Here is a 19308-nt window from a genome sequence, read left to right as displayed (position 1 = left end):
TACAGGCTGTGGAAGAACTCAAAACACAACTAAGAGATGCTGAAGACAATTGGGAAAAGAACTTAAAAATTAAGATAAGTCATCTGGAAACTGAGGCACTTGAACTAAAATGAGAAAATAGTGTCTTGAAAGCCAAAATCAACCAGTGGGAAAATGAAGCAAAGGAGATGAAAGATGAGGCAAAGGAGATGAAAGACGAGGTAAAGAGGATGAAAGGCGATCTTCAAAGAAAATCAGACCAGAAAGAAAAAGACGACCAAAAAGCCAGAGATGAAATCCAATCTTTAAGAACCAGAATTAAACAACTAGAATCAAGTGACCTCACAAGGTGCAAGACACTATAAAACAAAACAAAAAGAATGAAAAAATTGAGGAAAATGGAAAGCATCTCATTCACCAAACAGACGATTTAGAAAATCGTTCAAGAAGAGACAATTTAAGAATAATTGGACTACCAGAAGACCACGACAAAAAAAAAAAAAAAAACCCTGGACATAATACTAGAGGAAATTATCCAGGAAAACTGTCCTGAGATCCTAGAACAAGAGGGAAAAGTGGAGATTGAAAGAATCCACAGATCACCCCCTGTATTTAATCCTCAATTGACAACACCAAGAAATGTTATAGCCAAATTCAAAAACAATCAGATGAAAGAAAAGATATTACAAGCTGCCAAGAAGAAGCCATTCAGATACCAAGGAAACACAGTGAGGTTAACACAGGATCTGGCTGCATCCACACTGAAGGACCAAAAGGCATGGAATACGATATTCTGGAAAGCAAGGGAACTAGGTCTACATCCAAGAATAAAAAACCCATCAAAACTGACTATATTCTTACAGGGGAAAGTATGGTCATTCAACACAACAGAAGAGTTCCAAGCATTCATAAATAAAAGACCAGACCTGAACAGAAAATTTGATGTCCAACCACAGAACTCAAGAGAATCATCAAAAGGTAATTAAAAAAGAGGGGAAAAAAACAAACAAAACGACAACAAAATTTTTTTAAGAGACTCAATAAGTTAAAATGATATGTATCCTTATAAGAAAAGAGGTCATTGGTAACTCTTAAAAACTGTTGCTATCACCTGAGCAGCTAGAAAAATTACACTCAAAGGGAAAAGTGACAAACTGTATAGGATGAAAGGAAATGACATAAATAGGTATATACATATATGCATGCATAAATGCATATACATGTGTGTATATATATATATATATATATATACATGACTTGAGCTAAAAAAGAAAAGAGGTTATGACTAAAAGAAATGGGAAAAGAAACAAATGGGGGTAAATTTATATGTCACAAAGAAGCTCATGGCGGGAGGGGGGAGAACATCGATACACTGGAAGGGTAAAGAGGTTGGAGATAGGAAATATTCAATTCTTACATACTTTGAAACTGACCCAAAGAGGGAAGAACAATCCAATCCATTGGGGAAGAGAATAGATTTGCACCCTATAGGGAAGTAGAAGGGTAAAAAGCGGACTGGTGGGGAGGGAAGCAGTACAAGGGAGGGAGAGGGTGGGGGGGAATTTTAAAAAGACTACAGGGGAAAATAAGGGAGGGAATAAGAAGGGAGGGGGGCAGAAAGAGAAGTAAAATAAGGTGGGGAATGGGGGTGACTGACTATAAACAAACATTGGTATAGAAGGAAATAGTGAAAGAGGAAAAGGCAGGACCAGGAGTAGAAATCAAAATGCTGGGAAATACACAGCTAGTAATCATAACTCTGAATGTGAATGGAATGAACTCACCCATAAAAAGCAAGAGAATAGCAGAGTGGATTAGAATCTAAAACCCTACCATATGCTGTCTAGAAGAAACAGACATAAGGAAGTTAGATAAGCATAGGCTGAAAGTAAGAGGATGGAGCCAAATCTATTGGGCATCAACTGATAAAAAGAAGGCAGGAGTCACAATCATGATATCTGACAAAGCCAAAGTAAAAATAAATCTAGTTAAAAGAGATAGGGAAGGTAATTACATCCTGATAAAAGGCAATATAGACAATGAGGAAATATCTATACTCGATGTGTATGCACCAAATGGCATAGCATCCAAATTTCTAAAGGAGAAAATAGAGGAGCTCAAGGATGAAATAGACAGAAAAACTATACTAGTGGGAGACCTGAACCTTCCTCTATCTGAACTAGATAAATCAAATAAAAAATAAATAAGAAAGAGGTGAGAGAAGCAAATGAAATCTTAGAAAAACTAGAGTTAGTAGACATATGGAAAAAAATAAATAGGGACAAAACGAAATACACCTTCTTTTCAGCAGGACATGGTACATTCACAAAAATTGACCATGTACTAGGGAACAAAATCATTGCAAACAAGTGCAAAAGGGAAGAAATAATAAATGAAACCTTCTCAGACCACAATGCAATAAAAATAATAATTAGTAAGGGTACATGGATAGATAAATCAAAAATTATTTGGAAATTAAACAATATGATTCTCCAAAACCATCTAGTTAAAGAACAAATCGTAGAAACAATAACTTCATTGAGGAAAATGACAATGGTGAGATATCCTTTCAAAACCTATGGGATACAGCCAAAGCAGTACTCAGGGGGAAATTTATATCATTGAGTTCATATATAAAAAAATTAAGAAGGGCAGAGGTCAATGAATTGGGCATGCAAATTAAAAAAGTAGAAAGTGAACAAATTAAAAACCCTCAGATGAAGACTAAATTAGAGATCCTAAAAATAAAAGGAGAAATTAATAAAATTGAAAGTCAAAAAACTATTGATTTAATAAACAAGACTAGAAGATGGTACTTTGAAAAAAAAAACATATAAAATTGACAAAGTACTAGTCAGTCTAATTAAAAAAAGGAAAGAAAAAAACCAAATTGACAGTATCCAAGATGAAAAGGGAGACCTCACCTCTAATGAAGAGGAAATCAAGGCAATCATTAAAAACTACTATGCCCAATTATATTGCAAAAATATGGCAATCTAAGTGATATGGATGAATATTTACAAAAATATAAATTGCCTAGACTAAAAGAAGAAGAAATAAATTACCCAAACAACCCCATATCAGAAAAAGAAATTGAACAAGCCATCAAAGAACTCCCTAAGAAAAAATCCCCAGGTCCAGATGGATTCACAAATGAATTCTATCAAACATTCAAAGAGCTAACCCTAATACTATACAAACTATTTGACAGAATAAGCCAAGAAGGGGTTCTACAAAATTCTGTTTATGACACAAACATGGTACTGATCCCAAAGCCAGGCAGGTTAAAAACAGAGAAAGAAAACTATAGGCCAATCTCCCTAATGAATATAGATGCAAAAATCTTAAATAGGATATTATCAAAAAGACTCCAACAAGTAAGCACAAGGGTTATCCACCAGGATCAGGTACGATTCATACCAGGAATGCAAGGATGGTTCAATATTAGGAAAACCATCCACATAATTGACCATATAAACAAGCAAACCGACAAAAATCACATGATTATCTCAATAGATGCAGAAAAAGCCTTTGACAAAATACAACACCAATTCCTATTGAAAACACTAGAGAGTATAGGAATATAAGGGCCTTTCCTACAAATAATAAACAGTATATACCTAAAACCATCAGCAAATGTCATCTGCAACAGGGAAAAACTCAAAGCCTTCCCAATAAGATCAGGAGTCAAACAAGGATGCCCATTATCACCTTTATTATTTAATATTGTACTAGAAACACTAGCAGTAGCAATTAGAGAAAAAAAAGAAATTGAAGGTATTAAAATTGGCAATGAGGAGACCAAGCTGTCACTCTTTGCTGATGATATGATGATTTACTTAAAGAATCCTAGGGAATCAACCAAAAAGCTAATCAAAATAATCAACAACTTTAGCAAAGTTGCAGGATAAAAAATAAACCCACATAAGTCATCAGCATTTCTATATATCTCCAACCCAGTTCAGCAGCAAGAATTAGAAAGAGAAATCCCATTTAAAGTCACTTGAGACTATAAAATACTTAGGAATCTATCTGTCGAGACAAACACAGGAACTATATGAACACAACTACAAAACACTCTCCACACAATTAAAACTACCATTAAACAATTGGAAAAACATTGATTGCTCATGGGTGGGATGAGCAAACATAATAAAAATGACAATCCTACCCAAACTTATATAACTATTTAGTGCCATAACCATTGAACTACCAAAAAACTATTTTACTGAATTAGAGAAAAACATAACAAAGTTCATTTGGAAGAATAAAGGATCAAGGATATCCAGGGAAATGATGAAAAAAGTACATAGGAGGTGGCTTTGCAGTCCCAGATCTCAAACTCTATTACAAAGCAGCAGTCATCAAAATAATTTGGTACTGGCTAAGAGACAGAAAGGATGATCAGTGGAATAGACTTGGGGTAAATGACCTCAGTAAGACAGTCTTTGACAAACCCAAAGACCCCAACTTTTGGGACAAAAATCCAGTATTTGATAAAAACTGCTGGGAAAATTGGAAGATTTTAGGTTTGGATCAACACCTCACACCCTACACCAAGATAAACTCAGAAGGGGTGAATGACTTGAATATAAAGAAGGAAACTATAAGTAAATTAGGTGAACATAGAATAGTATACATGTCAGAACTTTGGGAAGGGAAAGATTTTAAAACCAAGCAAGACTTAGAAAGAGTCACAAAATGCAAAATAAATAATTTTGACTACATCAAATTAAAAAGATTTTGTACAAACAAAACCAATGTAACTAAAATTTGAAGGAAAGCAACAAATTGGGAAACAATCTTCATAACAAAAACCTCTGACAAAGATCTAATTACTCAAATCTATAAAGAGCTAAACCTGTTGTACAAAAAAATCAAGCCATTCTCCAATTGAAAAATGGGCAAGGGACATGAATAGGCAATTTTCAGTTAAAGAAATCAAGACTATTAATAAGCACAGGAAAAATTGTTCTACATCTCTTATAATCAGAGAGATGCAAATCAAAACACCTTTGAGATATCACCTCACACCTAGCAGATTGTTCAACATGATAGCAAAAAAAAGTAATGAATGCTGGAGGGGATGTGGCTAAGTTGGGACATTAATTCATTGCTTGTGGAGTTGTGAATTGATCCAACCATTCTGGAGGGCATTTTGGAACTATGCCCAAAGGGCGATAAATGACTGTCTGCCCTTTGATCCAGCCATAGCACTGCTGGGTTTGTACCCCAAAGAGATAATGAGGAAAAATGCTTGTACAAGAATATTCATAGTTGCGCTCTTTGTGGTGGCCAAAAATTGGAAAATGAGGGGATGCCCTTCAATTGGAGAATGGCTGAACAAATTATGGTATATGTTGGTGATGGAATACTATTGTGCTAAAAGGAATAATAAAGTGGAGGAATTCCATGGAGACTGGAACAACCTCCAGGAAGTGATGCAGAGTGAGAGGAGCAGAACCAGGAGAACATTGTACACAGAGACTGACACATTGTGGTACAGGAGAATGTAATGGACTTCTCCAGTAATGGCTTTACAATGTCCCTGAACAATCTGCAGTGATCTACGGAAAAAAAAAAAAAAAAACTATCCTCTAGCAGCGGACAAACTGAGGGAGTAAAAACACCAAGGAAAAGCAACTGCTTGACTATAGAGGTTGAGGGGTCATCATCAAGGAGAGATGCTAAATGAGCGCCCTAATGCAAATACCAACAACAAGGAAATGGGTTCAGAGCAAGGACACATTTGATACCCAGGCGAATCGTGTGTCGGCTAGGGAAGGGGTGACGGGGGGTTAGGGGGGAGGAAAAGAAAATGATCTGTTTCCAATGAACCATGTATGAAAATGACCAAATAAAATAATGATTTAAAAACTAAAAAAAACAGATATAATTCAACGAAACTGTTAATGTAATCCAAAACTACTTCTGGAAACCAGTCATTTAAGTCCTTTAAATGTAAAATTTAACCAAGATTGGTGCCTTGCCCCTTCTATCTCTCTCTTATGTTTTGTCTCTCTGTTTCTCTCCAGATGGTCTGTTATCAATATGAGAGTGCATCAAAAGAAAAAAATATATATAGAGAATATATATATATATATATATATATATATATATATATATATATATATATAGTGTTGAGAGCTTTCAAAAGCTGACTAAATGCTTGGGGCCATTAGAAATAAACAAAAATGATTTTTCCCCACAAAGAATTGAAATGTTTAATAGATCTCCTTTGGCAGAAATAGAGATAACAAATGAATGTGGGGAATAAAACATCTTGTTAATCTAGTTGCTTTTAATATTTAGTGATGGATTAAAAGCAGATGAAAATAGTCAACTTGTATAACATAGTATTTTTAATTTGATCATGTTAATTTCCCATCTTTTTCAAAATAGTGAAAGCTACTTACTAGTTTACTTTTAATAAAATGGGAAGGAATAAAGAAAAAACACATTTTAATAATTCTGCTTTATATTTTAGGGCATACTAAATACTGCAAGAGAACAGTAGTCTTTGAATCTTAAGAGGTACAATGTCTTTTTAGAAATTAGAATAAAAATAGCAGAATCATTAGCTTAAGAACTGTTAAGAAATTCAATAACTTGACTAGAGGATCACAACTTAGCAAGGTAGCATGAGATAATTAAAGAACAGTCCAAATGGAAGCCAATTAAAGTTATTCACTGATGTGAAAGAGGATTTATTTCATTTAAAAAGATGGCTTGTGATAGGTACTAAGAAGTACATAAGATTCAAAGAATTGCTAATTAGTAGGGGACTATTTGGGAATCTAGACAATACAAAAACATTACTGTGGATATTTTTTCCCATATATCTTAGGTTGATTAAATTTATGTTTCCCTCATTTTACTTTTTAAATTGGATTTGAAAAAGGTCATCAACCATAAGCAGAGTCTTTTTGTATGCATTAAAATTTTTCAAAATGGACTCTACAAGGTTGTCAACACCAATAGGAAGTGAGACAAACACATTGTGAGAATTATTTTTAAAATTCAAATTTATGTTTATTGACACCAAATTATCTCTTCTTTTCATTCAACTTCACCGTACTGTCTCCCATACAATATTTATACAATTTATTATAATACATGTCCATTTAGCAAAATACTTATGTGTATTTCTTTGATATATAACAACATCCTATTTGGCTTCTAATAATGCTGAATAAAACCAAAAAGATCATTTTTAAACTTTGATAGAAACTATAATCTTAAATCATAAAGAAAAAATGAATTCAGGATCTCTATTCCTTGTCCATTTTTAATAGCCTCTCTATCATCAAGGTGATATAATTTCATTTCAAAGCCTATCTTTTTGTTAGTATGAAACGATAAATAACGATTTCATTTTTTGAGGGCAGATCTTACCATAGACTCTTTTATTTTATCACTATGAAAATGAAGAACCTAAATTCCCAGTATTTGTGAGCTTTAGATATAAAGCAAAGGAAGCATCAGTGATTTTTTATATTTATATTTTTCAAAAAATGCAAAAATATAGTAACTCAATACTCAAAATAAAAAGATGGAAATGTATTGTGGTTGTAGAATATAGAGAATATTATAAAAAGGATGATTTTTAAATGATTACTTCATATGTTCTAAAGTTCACAACAGTGTTGATTGCAATCATTGAATACATTATCATTAATATGAAAGAAAAGGAAAATGGCATAATTTGAAGAAGACAAAATACTAACCTAAGATTAATATTTATGTTTATTTAAGTACATGTAGGCAAATAGGTGAAAAGAATATTTTCTATAAATATATCCAAGTTAGTTCTTAGAATAATTTAAATAATATAATATATTGAATATGTACCAATAAGGTAATTTATATTTATATATATACATATATATATACACATACATGTTTGTATTTTCTAAGTATTCAGGAATATCTAAAAACTATAATATGCACTATTGAAGCACAAATGTTATGTTGCAATAAATGTAAAAATGATTCCCTTTGAAATAATGTTCTATATTTTCTTTAAATAAAACATTAAATCAGTGCCTATAACATAATAGGAGCTTAAAAAGTGTTTATGGAAATACAAAATAAAAATCCTTAAACACAGGGCTTAATTTTCAGCTGAAAGCAAATACTTTGCTCTTTCATTTAATCCTTTTTTTCTGATTCTTGATCATATTTGCATCCAAACCACATTAATTTGTGAAAGCACATACAGATGTTGTGGAACATGAGAACATAAAATACAACTGAGATCTTTGCAATTGTGGGTTTCTTTACTCAAATATACTCGATTTTTCTTCTTATACCCCAACAAAGCATTTCTCAAATTTACCTTCATTAGTAAACCAAACTAATTCTGTTAGTAACAGCTATTAAAGTAGACATTTAGGCAGTCTTGGAATGTAGAAAATTATAAAAAAATTTAAGCCAGGAAAGAGCTAGTGATCATCCATTCCAACTCATATATACTGTTAGCATTACTCAGTGACTGAATAGAATAAGGATGTAGTCATAGAATGAAATTCTTAAGATGTTTTGATCTGAAAGTTGTTGATGCCACTTCATGGAAGAATTTCTATAAATCAATTCTTCTTCAGTGGATAACTTAGATAATCCTCAAATTTAGAATAATTTATTCAGATATCTATATAGGAAACTATACACAATATGTTGGAAAACTACACAGCTGAAGACAAGGGTGTGTGGCAGTGGCATTTGTGAATCATAATTCTTTTGAGAGATAAAGAGCTTTGGGGTTCAGATAGCAGCTTACACTCTGTGTTTTCCCTGTTTTCATCTCTTTTCAATTCCCTGCCTTATTGATGCCATAACTAAACTGATGCTTTGCACCAGGAAGTTAGTGAGTTGTCAAAATTGAGAATCTAAATAGGTTCCAGTTTTGTTCATAAAAGAAACTCAGAGCTGCAAGTCAACATTAAAAATAGTATAACATAATGAAAGAAAAAGTGTCCATTTTGCTTTGCCAATTTCTGTTTTCTTCTCCATGAAGTAAAATGTTTTTACAATGCTTTCAGGCAAAAATGGATTCATGGTTGATGTGTGCCAGGAAAGAGAAGTTTGGATGCTTTCTACATAAAATTCTTAATTTCAAAATATGCCTCAATAATTATTGCAGTATCAATGATCTACAAAGAACCTTTCTAATAAGTGGTGATAAATGCTAGGCATAAAGTTATAAATAGGAGCTTCTTATTAAAGAGTTTAAATTATTTCACCACACTCAAATAAATTTAATCTTTATCTTGGACAAAAATTTTAAGTTGGATAAGATATATTGGGTTGTTAAAGCTTAATGTACTTATCAACCTATTACATATTTCACTGAATAATATTAAAACCACAGAATAAAAGCTATCATCAATAGATATAAATGATGATTTATCTCTTTCATATTTTAGAAAGTAGTGGTTTATTAGGGAAAAGATCTGGGTTCTATTTCAAGCTATTATTATTATTATTAATTCATTACTTAATCTTAGGCAAATTACTTGATTTTTTTTGCTATAATTTCATTTATCTGTAAAATAAGCTCCCTATCAAATATCAAATTTCTAACACTAAGAATATAAGTTGTCCTGGACAAGTAATATATTTCCTAATTGGTGATTTTCCGTGTTCATCAATGAATTCTTATAAAGTAGGCATAGACTGCCACTGGGCCTATCTTCCTTAAAGAATATTCTTCCTGGGAGAATGTGACCAAGCTTGTATTACCTTCACATAATCAGAGGTAGTAAAGCTGTTTGTTTTGTTTTAAATAAACATGGTTAAGCACTAAAGTCTAAAGTTTTTATTACATTAATGTCAAACTAGCTGCTATCCATATGGTCTTAGAGAATGAAAAATTAGTATTGTTTATGTCTTATTGTATTTTTTATTAATTTTTAAACATTACCAAATAGTATTTTGATCAGCTTTGGGGCATATTAAGAAGAGTTGGTGACCTCATGTCCCATAGATTGTATGTTAGATTACAATGCTTTAGAAGATACACTAATATCCTTCTTATCCAATGTTTTGCTTTCCACAGTCTCAGTTATCCTCACTCATGCCTAGAGTGATGGAAAACAGAAATGAGGGTGGTCAGGCAGGTGGCTGGATGGTAGAGTGAGGCAAAGGCCCCATTCTTCTTCACGGTAGCCCATTTCAGCAGTGTTTTGCTCATGGTGAAGGTCTCTCCACATGTCAATACTTCTGCTTTCATTTGGATGGCATTGTGATTTTTGGGGTATTTTTTTGAAGGAGTAGAAGAGGTCATGGAATGTTGACCAGAGGGGCAGACACACAGAGAGAGAAAGCACAGTATTACATAGTAAAGTTAACACAAGTGTTAGAAAGTTAAGGCAAGAATTGCCCATGGTTCCGGACATCCACTGAGGGTCTTGCAATGTGTCCCCTACAGGTAAGGGGAAGGTCTGTATAGTACTGTATAATAATGTACAATATACTTTATTATTACTACATTTAATGCTGGCAATGTCGTATTGCATGTTTATCATAATTATATGAATGCATGTACCAGAAAATCATGTTGCATATGAGGTTAGCAGTTGTTTACTTATAGCCATGGTTTCAGTAATGCATGGTACATCTTGGAGCATGTCCCGTTTGTATATGGTACCCTACTGAAGTCTCTGTGGTATACTAATTGATTTCAGCATGCATATACACTATTCTTTGAGCCTCAACATCGATAATGGAACATGAATTCCTCAAACAATTGTATCACACAGAGATAGCCTAGTTGCCAGATCTTTGAATACAATTATTTAAATTTCATATGACCTCAAATAGCAAATTTCTTTGTCATCTACAATAATGAACATTTTTGGACCAGATTAAGGTCCCATGAGCATTCTAGATGAGAAAAGTGGGAGTAGTGGCATTAGAATCACAACAGAAGTGGATCCTGGAGCAATAAAAGATGAAAATGGTACCCTACATGAAGCCACAGAGGTAATTGTAATTAATAACTTTATTGGTATATTTTTCTTTAATATTTGACCCTTTTGGGGGGTTAGGGTCCAAAATGCAAAGGGAAAGGCAATGATCCAAAGATTAAACATTACATGTTACACTTAAGAAAATAAACTTGTAGTCTCTTGGGTTTCTAAATATTTATGGTATCTTTTACAACTGAGAGCATGTGATCTCAGAAAGGACATTTCTAAATGAAACACATAACAAATCAGAACTTTGATTTAATTATTTGAGTAATTATTCAAATTTAATAGGAAATGATAGCAATTAAGTTTTTTTCTGAATTCATGGTCTTTAACTGTAATAGGTCTTAATACATATTAAGTGAAGGATTCAATAAAAATGCATAAAAAACCACAGTTTAAAGCCATGATATAATTATGCAACTATATCCCTCTGCTCTCTTAAAATGTATGTAGATACACAATTGCCAGTTTTGTAGTGACTAATTTAATTATCTCCAAATTTGGTTTAATGATTATTAATCTATTCATAATTCTATTCTCTTGTTCTATAACAGTCATATTTCATGAGCAAGGGAGAATAATTTCAATATTATTAGGTTACAGATGCAGTGAACGTAACTAAGAATATAATTTTGTAATCTAAAGAGGGATTACATGAATTTAAAAAGAAAGCTAGAGATGGAAGCTATTATCTTTCAATAATTTGAAATTTCAAAGATCTCTAATTTATTCAGTGTGACTACTCCCTTCACTGAACCAGATCACAGTTCCATAACTGGAGAAAAGCTGACAAGGTTGTGTTGGACCCAACTCCAACCACATTGAAAAATATTGTTAAATTTGTAGTGGGAGCATTTATATCTCACTATGGGCAATCTCAGAACTTGCTTTATTGTTTTGTTGATCATCTAAACTTTGAGAAAGTTTTTAAAATGCTGATTAAATTAAAAAGTATATGTATAAATGTTGAGTTCTGGTTCACTAATATTTACTAACATACTCTTACCTTTATCAATATTTCTTGACAGTATGAATATATAATAGAAGGCCAATAGAGTGAAATAATCACCAGAATAGAGGCCTAGAATAATAATAATAATTACAATAGCAATAATAACAACAAAAATATCAGTATTAATAATTGGCATTTTATAATGCTTTGGAATTTGCAGACTGTTTTATAACTATTATATCATTAGAGTGTCATGATACCCATAGTCTTCAGGTACTGTTTATAATTTTAAAATGTAGCACCTTGTACTTAAAAGGGAAATGAGCTTTTCTGATGAACGTCATTAAACTGATCCTTAAGCAAGAAGAATAATTTAGTCAATCATTGCTAAATTCTGGTAGGAGGTAGGAAAATGGACATTTTCCCAAGACACTTACTTTTTAGATCATTATATGAAAGTAGATAATAGTCCTTATAGTAGTACATCAAGGTGGTAACAGCACTTAGAGTTTAACAACCTTTAAGTAGCTAGATGGTATAGTGCAGTGTTCAGGATGTGGAATCTAGAAGACATAATTAAAATCCTGTCCCAGAAACTTTGCTATTTTGTGATCTTTGGTGAGTCACTTAACCTTTCTTTATCTCAGTTTCTTTATATGTAAAATGGGAATAATAATAATACTTAGCTTCTGGGGCTGTTGTAGGATGAAATTATTTTTATTTAACATAAGCTTGGCAAACCACAAAACAACTAAATTAATATTATTAAAACTATAATTAAATAATATAAATAATAGAATTTATTGCCTATTTAGCAAAAATGATTAGTTAAAAGAGGAAGCTACCTGTTTTAGCTGTGGCATAATGGAATTGAAATGGAATCCATTATGTCAACTGAGAGCAAATTTCATGCTACATATGCTAAATAGGCTTTCTTTAATCTTTTATTGCTAGCAATATTCTTGCTGAAATGGAATAATATAATGTCATATGGTTTTTCACAGATCAAAAGATGATTAGTTCCAATAAGTGTTAATTTCTTAATATGTGTCATGGAAAGACAGAGATGAAATTCTTGGAGCTTGAATTTAGTGATCAATTTGAAATAATGGATGAAGATTGCATATAAATATCTGCATATATTTATATAATACAGACTTTAAAATACATTTTAGCATTAACAAACAAATAACTAGAACAAGAACATTTTTATGGATCAAATTATTGACCCTTATTGTCCAGATATACCAGTAATCCATAACAATTTATTGACTACTATTTTATATAGGTCTTTCCATAGAAAATATTCATCACCTACAAGCTACGTGTAATGGAAAGCTTTCTAAATTCATAGAGTTACAAGAAATAAAAGTAATATGAGAAGGTTATCAAGAATATATCATCTGGGGGCAACTGAGTGGATCAGTAGATTGGGAGCCAGGCCTACAGATGGGAGGTCCTAGGTTGAAATTTGGTCTCAGATACTTCCCAGCTGGGTGACCCTGGACAAGTCGCTTAACTCCCATTGCATAGACTTTGCCACTCTGCTGTCCTGGAACCAATACATAGTATTGATTCTAAGGCAGAAGGTAAGGGTTCAAATTTTTCTTAAAAAATGAAGAACATATCATCCATGGAACATTACTTATTCCCTTTGTGACCCATATATATTTTCATTGAACGTACTGAATATGATGTTTTGCCACAGTGCTATGATTCAAAGGGGCAGCTAAGTGGCTCAATGGATTGAGAAGCCTAGAGATGGGAGTTCCTGGGTTCAAATGTGGCCTCAGACATTTCCTACCTAACTGGAACTATGTATATAGTTGGATCCTAAGAACACAAATGTGAAAAATGGCAGTTGGATAATAATCACTTGGAAATGTTTCATTATGAAATCTATTCAAAGAGTTTATAGGAAAGAGAATAATAATAATATTAGAGGTATGATAATGGCTCTTATTCCTATATAATTTCAAATTTGCAAAATTCAGGATGTCATTTGTCAAATAAAGAAACAACATCTCTACTACAAAAGATCTATGAAGGGGCTATGTTATGTACTTCCAGAGAAAGAACTGATATATCAAAGTAAATACTTTATCTTTCACATATATATTTTTATCTGTATAATTGTGTTAAATGCTATCCTTCTGTAGTGCAAGTTTGGGAAGTAAGGAGAAAAACAAATTGGGTCTTCAAAATCTAAAACAAACAAACAAAATAAATCATTAACATGAACTATGTACCAGACACTGTATTAAGTGTTGTGACAAGTGTTGTGACTTGTTTAGAATACAAGTACAAGGAATGAAAAAAAATCCTTCACAGGAGAACTTTTTTTAAACCCTTACTTTCTATCTTAGAATCAACACTATTTTGAAAAGTCATAAGGGGCAATGGTGCATTAGGGTATATAGGCAATGGGGATTAAGTAACTGAACAACAGCTACAAAGCATCTGCTGTTATATTTGAGCCCACAATTTCCCATCTCTAGGCCTGGCTTTCATTCCACTCAGCCATGTAGCTGCCCCACAGAAGCTTATATATTCTAATGGAGAAGACAACCCCCACACACACCCTGAACATGAGATTCTTCATATACAAAAATATAACATACATAAATGAGAATCTATTATACAGAGCATAGATTTTTAAAGTATATAATTGAATCTGTACATTAGGTTGCCCTCCAAAGAATAAACTTCTTAACTAAATTATTGGCAGATGATTATCATGTTAAAGAAATTATCTTTATTTTTCAATTTATTTTGAACTCAAAAAAGGAATCTATAAAGTTAACAGTGTTAAATATTTTTGCTCCTTAGAATTTGGGGTCTATTGATCAAAGCAGCAAGTCCTTTATTATCATAAATTCACATTTATTTACAACATATAACAGGAAAAAAGAAAAGCTAAAAGGACAAGAAGGAAAGGTGGAGAAAAAAAGGAGAAAATACAAAGCATGATTTCCTAAATCAAGAATGAAAGGTACTAAAAAATCCTGTTCACTTTAATAGCTGGGAGTGTGAAGATTAGGTAGAGATAAGGTAAAAAAATTGCCTCATGTCAGACCAGGTTTAGGTTTACATATAAACTCCATAGGCTCTTCTCCAAAGGGTGTCCTCTTTCTTCACACCCTGACTCTTCCCCTAATGGACAAAAGAACTATGAAATGATACCCTGACTTTCTGTTTCCAGGTCGAGTTTTTCAGCTTAATTTTCATGATACAAATAAATATTTAAAATGTCATTAGGGGATCTCAGTGTAAAAGAGGATACTAAAGCACACTATAAAATGGGAGTTAAACACCTTCGGAGATTTTATAGATGGTTGACTAGGGTTTTACATGACCTAGCCGGTTTAAGGTGTCCTCAGCAGAGGCAGAGTGCTAACCTGAGAGAGGAGTCAATGATAGTTGACTGGGAATTTGGCTCAACACAGTTGAGGTAAACCCTTCTCTCCAGGATAAAACCAAAAAGACTGCTTCTCCCCACTTCTGACTCTGTTTAATGAATCTGACTGCTTCTCAGTGATGTATAATTTATTTGTATGAAGCAAACAGGGATAGGGTCAGGAAAGAGGATGTAAGATTTCCCCAAACTAATGAAACAACCATCAATGTCAAGTCATGTCAGCCCTCAGCTAAAGGCCAGGTCAATCTGAATCTCCTCTCTATCGAGAGTTTCTTTCCTATACCATCTCATCCATGAAAGGAACAAATCTCTAGGAAGCAGGTGAGAGGTCAGGAATTAGGAGTGATTCTGTCTACCTCTGGGAATAACCCCTGAAGGTAAATTAAGACCCTCTTTGGTCTTATTCTTCTCAATATGACAGCAAAGATGGCAGGACTATGCAGATCTCAGTTTGATAGGAAATCCTCAGGAGGAGTGGGTTGCACTTCCAAGCACTGGAGTGAAGGTCTCAGAGTTGCCTCTCTCCTCAGAGTTCATGAGCAAAGTCTCAAGCTGGCAGTTCAACTCCCAGAAACCCCTTCTCTCTCTCCAAGATTCCAATCAGGCTCTCTCCTGTCTTCACTGCTCCACCGCATTCTATGGCACTTACTTGCAAACTCATTTCTTTTGCAAAATGCTATCTCTCAACAGGGGTAATAAAATAAAACCAGATACTGAAGCTTGGGAATATTTTCTGTTTCTTATATATACTTATAATGTTTCATGGGGGTAGCCACTGTTTTGTTTTTGTCTTTGTGTTACCAGTTTCTAATAAACTGCTCACAAAGTAGTATCTTAATTTATGAATACATGTTGAATAATTAATTACACCCTGATATCTTCTATTAAATCCTTGTAATTGTATTACCTAAAATGTGGAATCATATTCCCAATATGATACTTTTTTATCATGATAAGATGTTTTACTGTTTTCCCTCTCTAACTAGAATCTCTGCATCATTTTCTCTAGTCTATATGACTCTAAATGACTGATTCTTGTATTTTAAATCCAAACTCGAACCTATGATTTATATTGATATTACATAATGACAATTGATCTTGGAGTAAAATATCTGGTTTCCGATCTCATCTCTGACATTTTGCACCAGTATGATAGTGGACAAGATTTTTTATATCTCTAAATTTAAAATTTTGATATTTAATATTTATAAATCAGTAAGCATTTCTTAAGCATTTACTATATTCCAGGAAGCATACCAAATGTTGATGATGCGAAAAAAAAGCAAAAATAGTCTCTCCGCCTAAGGATCTTATTTCTGATGCAAGAAGAGGACACATGAAAGGAGCTGAAAAGCATGCATGTGGAAAGAGGGAGTAGAATAGATGGCGGCAACTACAACATCTGGGAATTAATAATATCCAGAAGGAATGAAGAATGATGAGCACTGTCTTGTCTTCAAAATGGATTTTCGAGGAGGATGTCATCAGTGGGAGAAGGAAATCAACAAATTGTCCAGTGACATTCCAAGGTAAGAAGATCAGAATTATGGAACTATTTTCCAGGGCAAGAAGACAGCTGAGAAAGAATGATGAAGTCTGGAAAGTCTAACCATCTCATAGAGTTCTTGTGAAGAGAAATTGTGAAAAATTTTAAAATTTTTATCCTTAAGGTATTATTGGGGATAACTGTGAGTTAGTATCACTTATATGACTATCAGGTATAACTGACTTTCTTTACTAATTCCAAAGCTAGAAATTTCTCGTTTTTGAATTTCTCATGAGCCTCCAACATCCAGTTTCAAGATCTATCCAAAAGTTTTTAGATCTTTTGCTATTTCAGGATTCTGAATTTTAGACCCAGATGAGACTTTAAAGATTAATTTGGCCCATATCTCTTATTCTATCAGTGAGGGAACCAATGCACAATGAGGTTCATTTTGGTTGACTTTAAGAGTTAGGACTAAAATAAACATGTTCTGACTTTCATTCCTATGTTTTTTTTTTCTACTATACTATATCTGTCTGCATGGTCAACCTGTACTCCTCTCCTTTACAAACCAAGTTGGTAGCTTTACCCTTTTCACTATGTTCTCATTTAGATAAGTAATTGTAGGCTCCCACTCATCTGGGAAACAGTTCTTATCTACCATTACATACAATTTTACAGTTTTACAAGATTCCAGAGCTGTTAGCATAAAGGAACAATTTAGAGCATCACCACACACAAGAGTTGGGTCATTTAATCAGAGACAACACTTAAAATGCCTTAGTGTTAAATGGTTTTTAAATTTCCTTTTGACCAAATAAAGAAAAGTAAAATACATTATGAAAATCAGGACACTAAAAAACAGTGTAAGGAATGAAGAGTACTAGAGATCATAAATATATGAATCATTGCATACATCAGGAAGGAAAAAATGAAAGCTAGATGTTTCAAGCTTTCAGGTTCTGTTATTTTATACACTAAGATGCTGTGGGAAGAGGCAGCGAGGTATCTCAGTGGACTGAGATTCAGGTCTAGAAATGAGAGTTCCTGGGATTAAAACTGGCCTCAGATATCTTTATGATTCTGGGCAAGTTATTTAACTCCATTTGTCTAACCTTACCACTCATATCTTGGAACTTATACCTAATAAAGATTTTAGTATGGAAGGGAAGGGTTTTAAAAAAAGATCCCCTGGGAGTTTATAAAAGTAATAAATCAAGAACTATTTTCCTTCTTTTAAAAATTAGAGGAAGAAGGAAAAGCTTCTAAGCAGCCAATTTACTGTCGACTGTCAAGTCAAATAAAGGACAACCTTGAATATTTTCAAATTAATCATCTGACCTTTCTGTCTGAAATGAATTTATGTGTAAATAAATAAACACCTTCTAATGAAGTAAATCTGTAAAAGTATAAATGAAAACTGGATCCAGCATAGTAATAACTATGATTTTATGAGGAAAAGGAAAGTCTTTCAATCAATTTCTTTCTGAGAGAGTGACAGGTCTGACAGATTAGGGAAGTAATAGATGTAATTCATCATTATTTTACCAAGGCTTTTCATTTTGTCCCCTAAGACAAAGTAATCATGAAACTCAGAAAAATATAGACTAATATCATTGAGAATCAGGGACAGTAATGTTCATTTGGTAGAAAGTTCATATTTGGGAAGTTAATTTAACCTAGAGAAATCAAGCTAGGAAAAGTGGATTCAATATCAATTTCATAAATCAAATAACCAATGAAGTTAAATAGACAGAAGATTAAGGTAGCACATTTAGGAATGAAAATTAATTGCATAAGATGGAGGATTAGGTGAAACAAGATAAACTAAAAATTATTCCACAGACAGCAGTAGACCACTAGGTTAAATATGTGGAAGAATATATATTGTACTTGCAAGAGGAAATGTTTTTTTTGAAATAGGAAAGAATATCATATATGTGAAAATTATAAATATTGTTATATTAAAAATTAATGAGAGGCAACATAGTGTAATTGACAGAAAGCTGGCCTCAAAAGTAAAAAGATTTGGATTCAAGCCCCTGTTACTGGTATTTACATACCTTCACACACATATGTTTATATATATATATATATATATATATATATATATATATATATATATAACTGTATCTATTTATTTACCAATCAATTTATCTGGAACAGTCCTAGGACATCCTTAATTTAAAGTTTAAAATAATAGTAAGTAAAGAGTAAATTTAGGTCTCTCTAAAACATGGTGCCTGATACTGAACTTGTTTTATAACTTGAAAGCTAAAAATAAATTTGAAAAGGAGTCATTCAGGGAAGTGAAAACTGACTTACGGATAGATATGTGATGTTTTCTCGGATAAGTTACCTTCAATCTAGGCAGATAAGTAGGTAGAGTGCTGGGCCTCAAATAGGAAAGAACTGAACTATATATAGCCTGCTATTCTTATTAGTTGTGTGTCCCTGGAAAAGTCACTTAACTTCTGCCTGCCTCAGTTTGTTCATCAGT

At 32.9% G+C, this 19308-nt stretch overlaps 1 protein-coding gene and 1 long non-coding RNA gene across 5 annotated transcripts in view; one reads left to right on the top strand and one right to left on the bottom strand.

Annotated features, from left to right (window-relative positions):
• CDH18 (cadherin 18) overlaps positions 1-19308 on the bottom strand; it is a 1512838-nt gene that overhangs the window by 1239943 nt on the left and 253587 nt on the right. The gene's annotated exons all lie outside the window — the stretch shown is intronic.
• LOC103100803 (uncharacterized) overlaps positions 1-19308 on the top strand; it is an 89375-nt gene that overhangs the window by 46856 nt on the left and 23211 nt on the right. The window contains exons 2-3 of one of the 2 annotated variants that reach the window (XR_008917783.1): positions 14734-14896; positions 16571-16851. This is a non-coding gene — a long non-coding RNA (uncharacterized LOC103100803). Of the gene's footprint in view, positions 1-14733; positions 14897-16570; positions 17309-19308 lie in introns of those variants that run through there. The other variant, XR_464169.3, reaches the window with a different exon arrangement.

This window comes from Monodelphis domestica, chromosome 3 (genome assembly GCF_027887165.1).
Source record: "Monodelphis domestica isolate mMonDom1 chromosome 3, mMonDom1.pri, whole genome shotgun sequence".
NCBI classification, from domain to species: domain Eukaryota; kingdom Metazoa; phylum Chordata; class Mammalia; order Didelphimorphia; family Didelphidae; genus Monodelphis; species Monodelphis domestica.
The sequence above is the reverse complement of the archived record's forward strand: the minus strand, read 5'-3'. Positions and strand labels throughout refer to the sequence as shown.